This window comes from Tupaia chinensis, unplaced genomic scaffold (assembly GCF_000334495.1).
Source record: "Tupaia chinensis unplaced genomic scaffold, TupChi_1.0 Scaffold000320_1, whole genome shotgun sequence".
Classification (NCBI taxonomy): domain Eukaryota; kingdom Metazoa; phylum Chordata; class Mammalia; order Scandentia; family Tupaiidae; genus Tupaia; species Tupaia belangeri.
The window spans coordinates 999,904-1,008,029 of NW_006159813.1; positions in this window are offsets into that span (position 1 = coordinate 999,904).

An 8,126-nucleotide genomic window follows, 5' to 3' on the forward strand; every position below is an offset into this window, starting at 1 on the left:
CAGAGCCGCTGACCCCACAAACCCCGGGGGGGGGGGGGTGACGCTTTAGGCTATAGCTATTTGGGGGTTGTTGTGGAGCCAGTCCTTCACCCCACCCCCTGCTTTTGTCACCTTGTTTCTGTTACCTAGGTGTTACTCGTAGCTCCCTCCCCATCATGGGGCTTCTTCCCTCCTTCCCTGACCCACTCAGCTCTGGCTGGGGGTGCTTCTAACAAATCCCACCAAGAGGTGGGAAGTGGGAGGGGTGGGCCTTTTCTTTTTTTTATCATTTTTCTCAAGGCCTTGCTGACCCCATAGCCTCCTTTGAGCCAAGTAGCCTGAGTTTCATGTCCTAGTCCTGGCAGAGACTAGCTGAGTGTCCTTGAGCAAGTGACTTAACCTCTCTGAGACACAGAGATGGGTCCAAAGAGTGTCTCCCGGGAAGAAGAGTGTCCGAGGGCTTTGACTGGACTCAGAGCGGAGCCTGGAGCCCGAGTCGTTGGCCTGCACTCCCGAGGTACACGCACCTCACTCCCCTGTGCGCAGCCATCTTAACGGTTTTCCTCATCTAATACCGACTCCGCCCTCTAGGAGGCGGCATGTCATCCTAGTCACAGATGCCGAAGCTGAGGCTCAGAGAAGGAGAGTAACTTGCCTGGCATCACACAGCCGCCCAGTGGCAGAGTCAAGATCTGAACCTGGCTCCGTCTGGCCCCAGACACTCTTCTTTTATTGAGAATATTCTAGAGGCTCACGATTGCCTTTTTGTAGTTAGCACTTTCTATGTTAAACACGCTGCGTGTGTTATCCCATGTATTCCTCGTGACCACCCGTGTACGGTGCAAGCGTCCCTTTCCTCTTACAGAGAAGGAATCCGTGTCCCAGAGAGGGTAAGTCATTTGCTCAAGGGCACTCAGCTAGTCTCTGCCAGAGCTGGGATGTGGAACTCAGTCTGCTTGGCTCGAATGAGGCTGTGGGGTCAGGAAGGAACTGGAGAGGTTGGGGTTTTCACCATAAATATTGATTCTTCAGCAAATTAATGCGAGCAACTTAACAGCCCTTAAGAAGCTTTGCAAATCGTTTTCAAAAATGACCCATCATGGCAAAGAACACACACTTGGCCTCCAGCTCCCTGGACGCCCTTCAGCCCTACATGTCTCCGTGCTCAGCACTCTCCGAGACCTGCAGGGAGGGCAGTGGACGCAGAAGCCTGGCAGGAGGCAGCCTCCGGTTGGTCCGAGGCCCTTCGGTCTCTAAGTGTCTCCATAGCGTTCTCCTCCAAGTCCCTTGTTGTTAATCTACTTCTCCGAAAGATGCAATGAGCAGATGTAATGTCTACACTGAGCTGGGCGAGTTCCCGAGGCCACGGGCTGTTTGGAATCACACTTCATTAAGAGACAAACTGTTCCTTCCCTTGTTGGGTCTGGATGCTTCTGACGAGGCTGCTCTGAACTGATCCGAAGCAGGGCCTCTGCTGGCTTTAAGCTGTCTGAACTTGGACTTCTTGAGAGCAAAAGGAATTTAAATACTGCCTAACGCCCCCCGTCCCCACACACATGCCAAGTTTTCAGATGAAGCAACAGAGGCACCAGACGGCGTGGGATTGGTCACAGGTCATGACAGTCATCAGCGACAGCTCCCGGGTCCCAGGACGGTGCGCTTGCTGGGCAGTGGGAGGCCAGGCTGGAGTAGCCAGGGACGAACGCTGTCATTGGAAAAGCTGACCAGCAGGAGCAGAACGCAAGCCGGCTGTTTTCTTCCTTAGTCAGGCCTCCTCCTTTCTGGCTGCCCTGCCAGCCTTCCTGTTCTGGCTGCAGTTTCCTGCCAGCTCTTTAAAGGCAACCATGACATCCCCGTCCATCTCGTTCCCGTGGTCTCTTGTGAGCATCCCCCCAGGTCACATGGGACTTGTCCCTGAGGTTTGTAGTGTGCCCACCTGTTACTTCATGGGCAGCTGAGATGCTTGGCACCCAGGAGCCTTCTCTTGGGGCCTAGGACCCACCAATGGGCCTCGGTCTTACCTCTTGGGTGGGATGGGAGAGTCAAGGAGGCCTTGGTCTTACCTTCTGGGTGGGATGGGTGGGTCAAGGGGGCCTTGGTCTTACCTTCTGGGTGGGATGGGTCGGTCAAGCGGGTCTTAGTCTTACCTTCTGGGTGGGATGGGTGGGTCAAGGGGGTGTTGGTCTTACCTTCTAGGTGGGAGAGGTAGGTCAAGGGGAAGGAAGAGGCAGAGGGACAAAAAGAAGAGACAGTGTTTGAGAACACAGGAGAGTGAGAAGGGCGTACAGGAAGGAAATGGAGCATGGTAGGGAGGAGCAGGAACCTGGCACAAGCATCGACACCTCGAACGGGCCTGTGGGAAGAGGACTGTCATACCTATGTGGACGACACAGACAGGGAGGCTTAAAGAATGGATCTCACTCATTCGGGGTCACAGCTAGATGGAGCTGGGCTTTGAACCAGGTCTGCGGCCCATTCCCAACTTCTTTAGCCCTTAGAAGGAAGAAGGAGGGAGGACTACAGGGAGGGAAGGAGAGAAAAGGAGGGGAAGAAAATAGAAGGAAAAAGAGAAAGGAATTGGATCTTAGAACCAGCTCCAGCTGGCCACCAAGCCAGTGAGAACCGAGAGCAGGGAAGGGCCTCAGCTGATTGGGTGCCTTTGCCCACTTTGTCATGCCCCCCAGTAATTCCCGAGGCATACAGAGCTGCAAATTCTAAGGCTTCCCCTCACTAGAAGGCACAGAGATTGTGGCAAGGAGGTTCAGAAGAGACAGGGAGGAGTTTGGCTCAGATTTGACCCCAGACTCCGCTCTGATGGGGTTAGGAGCCAGGTCATGTGGGAGGAGATATGAGGGGACCTCAAACACTTCATTGAAAAACAGAATTAAAGTATAAGTTTACTTTGGTGAAAAAGTTTTTTGAAATCCTGGACCGGCCTATAATTGAGCAGTTACAGGAACCAGATCTCATATGGTCAACCAAGTTTCGAATCCTAGCCCTGGTGCCTTGAGAAATATGCTGGGTGAACATCTGTGAGTGCTCAAAATTCCAACAGATGGGGAAATGGAGGAGAAGGGGTTGCAGCATGACCATACCCCATGGGGGATGTTTCTCCCTCCCTTTCTCTCTCTCTGGCGAGCATATGTATCCTCTGGCAATTAAATTAAAATTAAATTCTTTTTTTAAGAAAAAAAATCCATGCATAGTTTTTTCAAAACCCCTCATAGAATCTAATAGTGAGCGCCTCAAAGGACCTTCAATCTTGTCTTGTTCAAGCTTCCCCATTTTACAAGTGAGGGAACTGGGGTCTCAGGAGCTGAGGAATCTGCGGAGGGAGGTGGGATTCAGCTCGGATGGAAGTGATCAGGGATTCCCCAACTCCTTCCTGGTCTTCCTCTTCTTTCCTCCCTGATGGGTTATACTTTGCAGAAGTCAGGGTGCCCTGGGCCTGTACTTGCCAAACCCTAGATTTGTGACAGTGCTGCAGGAGGTGAATCCAGAACAAGGGAGGGGTCTAAACACCATTTCCAGCGTGGAATGATTCAGCAGGGGCCACGTGCTTCCTCTTTGGGGACAACATCTCTCTTGAATAAAGACACTGAAGGCCGAGTGCATGGCTCAGGTCGGAGGTCTCTGCCATGCCCCCGTCTTTCCTGCTGGCCTCACAGAATAGCGGCTGGGGCTCAGAGAAGTCACGGCACTCTGTGAAGCCCTGACACGTCCAACCTACCATTTCCAAACTTTCAGTCGTCAAAGAATCGGCATTTTGAAAGATTTCCCTCCACCTATTTCATTTCCCTGGCACCCAAGGATACAAAGGCGTAGAGACTCACCCCAAATAACAGCAAGCCAAAGCAGATGGGGGACACAACCCAGACCGCCTCACTCCCAAGTCCATGCCCCCTGGCACCACATCAGGTACCCCAGGAGAAATGCTTCTGTCTACACACTCATCCCTTCATCTCTTCACTCCTCCCTTTCACCCTAACTTCCACCCGTACGTTCACCCACCCACTCACCCCCATAGACATCTGCCCACCTACCTCCATTCTCCCCCATATTCATCCACCCCAACACCTTCCCATCCATTAACTTTGAAGTCTTTTTTAAAAATTTTATTTGTTATCCTTCTTCAATTTTGACCAGAGAGAGACAGAGAGAAAGGGAGAGTGAGAAAGCAAGCTGACAGGTCCAGGACTTGAACCATGGTTGGCTATGTTGGAGTTCAGCACCTCAACCACCACAACACCTGCCAGCCCCCCATCTATGAACTTTGACATCCACCCATTGGCCCGAATATCCACCTGTCAGTCCACCTCCCATTCATACCGATGTCCATCCACCCATTCACCAAAATACCCATTCATCCATTCATCTACCCACTCGTTCATTTATGTATTCATATCTATAAATCTATATATCTATATATCTATATATATCTACCCATTTCATAAAAACATACTTGATGCCTATGCTTTGCCAGGCCCTGTGGTGGGCACTGGGGATCCAAGGCTGATCAAGACTCTGTCTTTATGAGTTCTTTCATTGGCCAGCTTGAGAGCCGGTCAATAATTGAAAAATAGGGATCAGCAGTTGGTATAATGGCTTTGTTGCTGGACTCACATGTGGCCGACCGTGGTTCGAGTCCCGGACCTGGTGGCTTAAACTCAAGCCAGGCACATGTGCGTGCATGCCCAAGATCCCGAGAGGAGAAGAGGAGAAGGGATTGCGGTGTGGCCATCCCCCCGGGGGGTGATTTCTTGCTTTCTATCTCTGTCTCTCTCTGTCTGTCTGGCGAATGCATGCGCCCTATAGCAAAAACCTCTCAAAAAAATAAAATAAAATAAATAATCGAAAAATATACCCTCCCTTCCCCAAGTAGCAAGTGAGTAGGGTGAGCCTGAGACCAGATGGGGCAGAGAAAAGGGCAGGGCCAGAGGGTGAGATGTGACCTTTGCCCTGAGATAAAGAGGAAGCCACAGGCGAGGGAGGGACATACTCAGACGCAGGCTGGGGCGGCTCTGGGAAGGGCAGAGTGGGAAAGGGCTGGAGGGGAAGTCGGGAGGCCATGGCGGAGCCTGGACTAGGAAGCAAAGGCAGAGAGAAGTGGACTCTTTGGGAGATATTTAAAAGCTATCCAAGCCTTCTCAGGGGACTGGTTAATGGGAAACCAATCCAAGGCCCATTTCTGCTGCACACAGGCCTCCGTGCATTGCTTTATTGACGGAAATTAATTGTAAATATTATTCAAATTTGCCTCCCAATGCACAATTATATTTCTCAGGGGAGCCCTCTGAGCACATAATAAAGCTCCATAAATAATACATATATTAACCTAAGCGGAGCAGAGCCGTATTAATGCTGCGGTTGCAGGTGGGGCTGGGGGAAATTTAGGCAGACGATTCTGAGCGCTTGGACTTGGGAAGCTGACCAAGTTCCGTCCTGCGGGGTCTTCCAGGAGTCTCTCTCCTAGGAAGACAGGGATGTCCCCAGGCGTGTAATCAGCTCCTGCTCCAGATGTCCAATCCACAGGCAGGTGGAGGCAAGAAGAGAGCTGATAAGGAAGGTGCTCGGGCTGCCCTCGGCTTCAGGGATTGCCGTAGCTGGAGCTCCCATGGCTAAACACTTCAGTTTCATGATCTTACCTCACGGAATCCTTATAACAACCTTTGTTGTAGGGGATGTTACCATCCCCATGAAACAGATGAAAACCCTGAGGCTCAGGGAACCAGCAGTTAGCGTAATGGCTATGTCTCTGGACTCCCACATAGTTGACTGCGGTTTGTGTCCCGGACCCGGTGGCTTAAAACTCACGCCGGGCGTGTGTGCGTGCGTGCCCAAGATCCCGAGAGGAGAATGGAGGAGAAGGGATTGCGGCATGACCATCCCCCCTGGGGGGGTGATTTCTCGCTTTCTGTCTCTATGTCTCTCTCTGTCTGTCTGGCGAGCGCACGCGCCCTGTAGCAAAAACCTCTCCAAAAAACAAAACAAACAAACAAACAAAACCCTGAGGCTCAGGAGGTGAAGGGACTTGCCCAGTGCCACACAGCTAATGAGTGATCAGGCTGGGATTCAAACCCTTGTCTGGGTATCTCGAAAGTGTGTGCTGTTTTTCCCAGAGACTTGCAAGTGTCAGCGTGTCCTCTGTAGAGACTTCCCGGAGAGAGGAGGAGCATGAACTCCCTCTGCACTGTCAAATGTTGAGGGGGTGGGCGTGGGAGGGTCTGAGGGGTTTGCTTTTCTTTAAGGAGGAGGAGATGGTGTCGGGATGGGCCTGTCATTTCCTCACACCCCTGCAAATGTAGGATTTTTTGAGTTCGGAAGAGACCGTATTTCATCAAATTCATTCATTGAGTTCATAAAATGCCCCCATTTTACAGATGGTAAAACGGAGGCTTCTTTGCCAATTAGACGAGGACCACCTGCCTCGCCGACTGCGGTGAGGGCAGAGGTGTGTGAAAGCGCTCCTGGGAGTCATGTTAAAGCGCCGTCATTGTGAGGCCGTACTCCTCGTCATTTCTCACCTGAGCAGGGCGCGGGTGCTGACCTGACATGGAAGGCCCCTCCCTAGCCTCTGAGTTTCCAGCAGAAGCCTGGCTGAATGGGGAGCCAGAAGATCTTGACGTAACCTGCTACAGGCAGACTTGACGTGTTTGGGGCCTACATTTTACTCTTCAAAGTCGTCCCGGACATGGGTGAGGGCATTTTTGACCTTGGTCGAGGTAGGGGCTGCACGGACGTCTTCATCTGTGAGAGCTCATTGCCCGTACATCTAAGGTGAATGCCCTTCACGGCGATGCGCCACATCTCAATGAAACTCCTCAACATAAGAGAATTCTGGGCCAGCAGGTGGCGGGAGGGTAAGGCGGCCTTGGCTTTCTCATCTGTAAAGTGGGTATAATAAGGGCTCGCGGTTCACGATGATGCCGTGAGGGCCGTTAGCATCAGCCCTCTTTTATCTGGAGGTGCATCAGCCTCCTTGCTGGTCTCCCCACGTGGACCCCACAACTCACTCTCTGCGATGCACCAGCAGGAGTTTCTGTCCTGGAATACTAGAATCTGAATCTCTTTCTTTTTTTTTTTTTTGGAGAGATTTTCACTGTAGGGCGCGTGCGCTCGCCAGACAGACAGAGAGAGACATAGAGACAGAAAGCGAGAAATCACCCCCCGGGGCAGATGGCCACGCCACAATCCCTTCTCCTCCACTCTCCTCTCGGGATCTTGGGCACACATGCACATGCGCCCGGCGTGAGTTTCAAGCTGCCGAGTCTGGGACTCGAACCGCAGTCAGCCACGTGGGAGGCCAGCGATATAATCACTACACCATCTGCTGGTCCCCCAAATCCCTTTCTGTGGCCACAGGATTGACGATTGTCTCCTTTCCAACTTCATTTCCTGCTGCTCTGTCTCCAAAAACAAAACAGAATGAACATAATGTCCCCACTACCAGCAAGATCGTTTCCTACTCGGGCCTTCGTCCTGGCTATTCCTGTTGTTCCTGTACCTCTCTGCCTCTGCTCATCGCATGACTCATTCCTCTGTCTCCTTCGGGTCTCAGCTCCATGTCACCTCCTCAGGCCATTTGAACGTGGCCCCCATCCGCAGTCCCTGTCTCTCAGACCCCTTGGCATGTGTTCTTTATGGTAGTTACTGCCTCCTAAGTCATTTAGACAGACAGAAAGTGAGAAGTCACCCCCTGGGAGGATGGCCACGCCGCAATCCCTTCTCCTCCACTCTCCTCTTGGGATCCTGGGCACACACACACACGCACCTGGTGTGAGTTTCAAGCCACCGGGTCCAGGACTCAAACTGTGGTCGACCATGCAGAGTCCAGCGATGTAGTCACTACGCCATCTGCTGGTCCCCAGTCATTTTGTTTATGCACGTATTAGCTGCTGGGCCCGGAGCTCCCTCAGGTGGGTCTTGCTCGCTGCTCTGTCCCCAGGGCCCAGAGTGGTGCTTTGCTCAGAAAAGCTGCTCACAAGATTGCATCTGACAAATGACATAAGTGGATGTTATTTTATCACCATCCTCATCGAGTTTCATGATCATCACTATCGGAATACACTGTTTCCAAAGAATTTTCACACGTGTTTTCTATCTCAGTGAAACGTACGGATGAGAGTGGGATTTTGTCCCATTTTCAC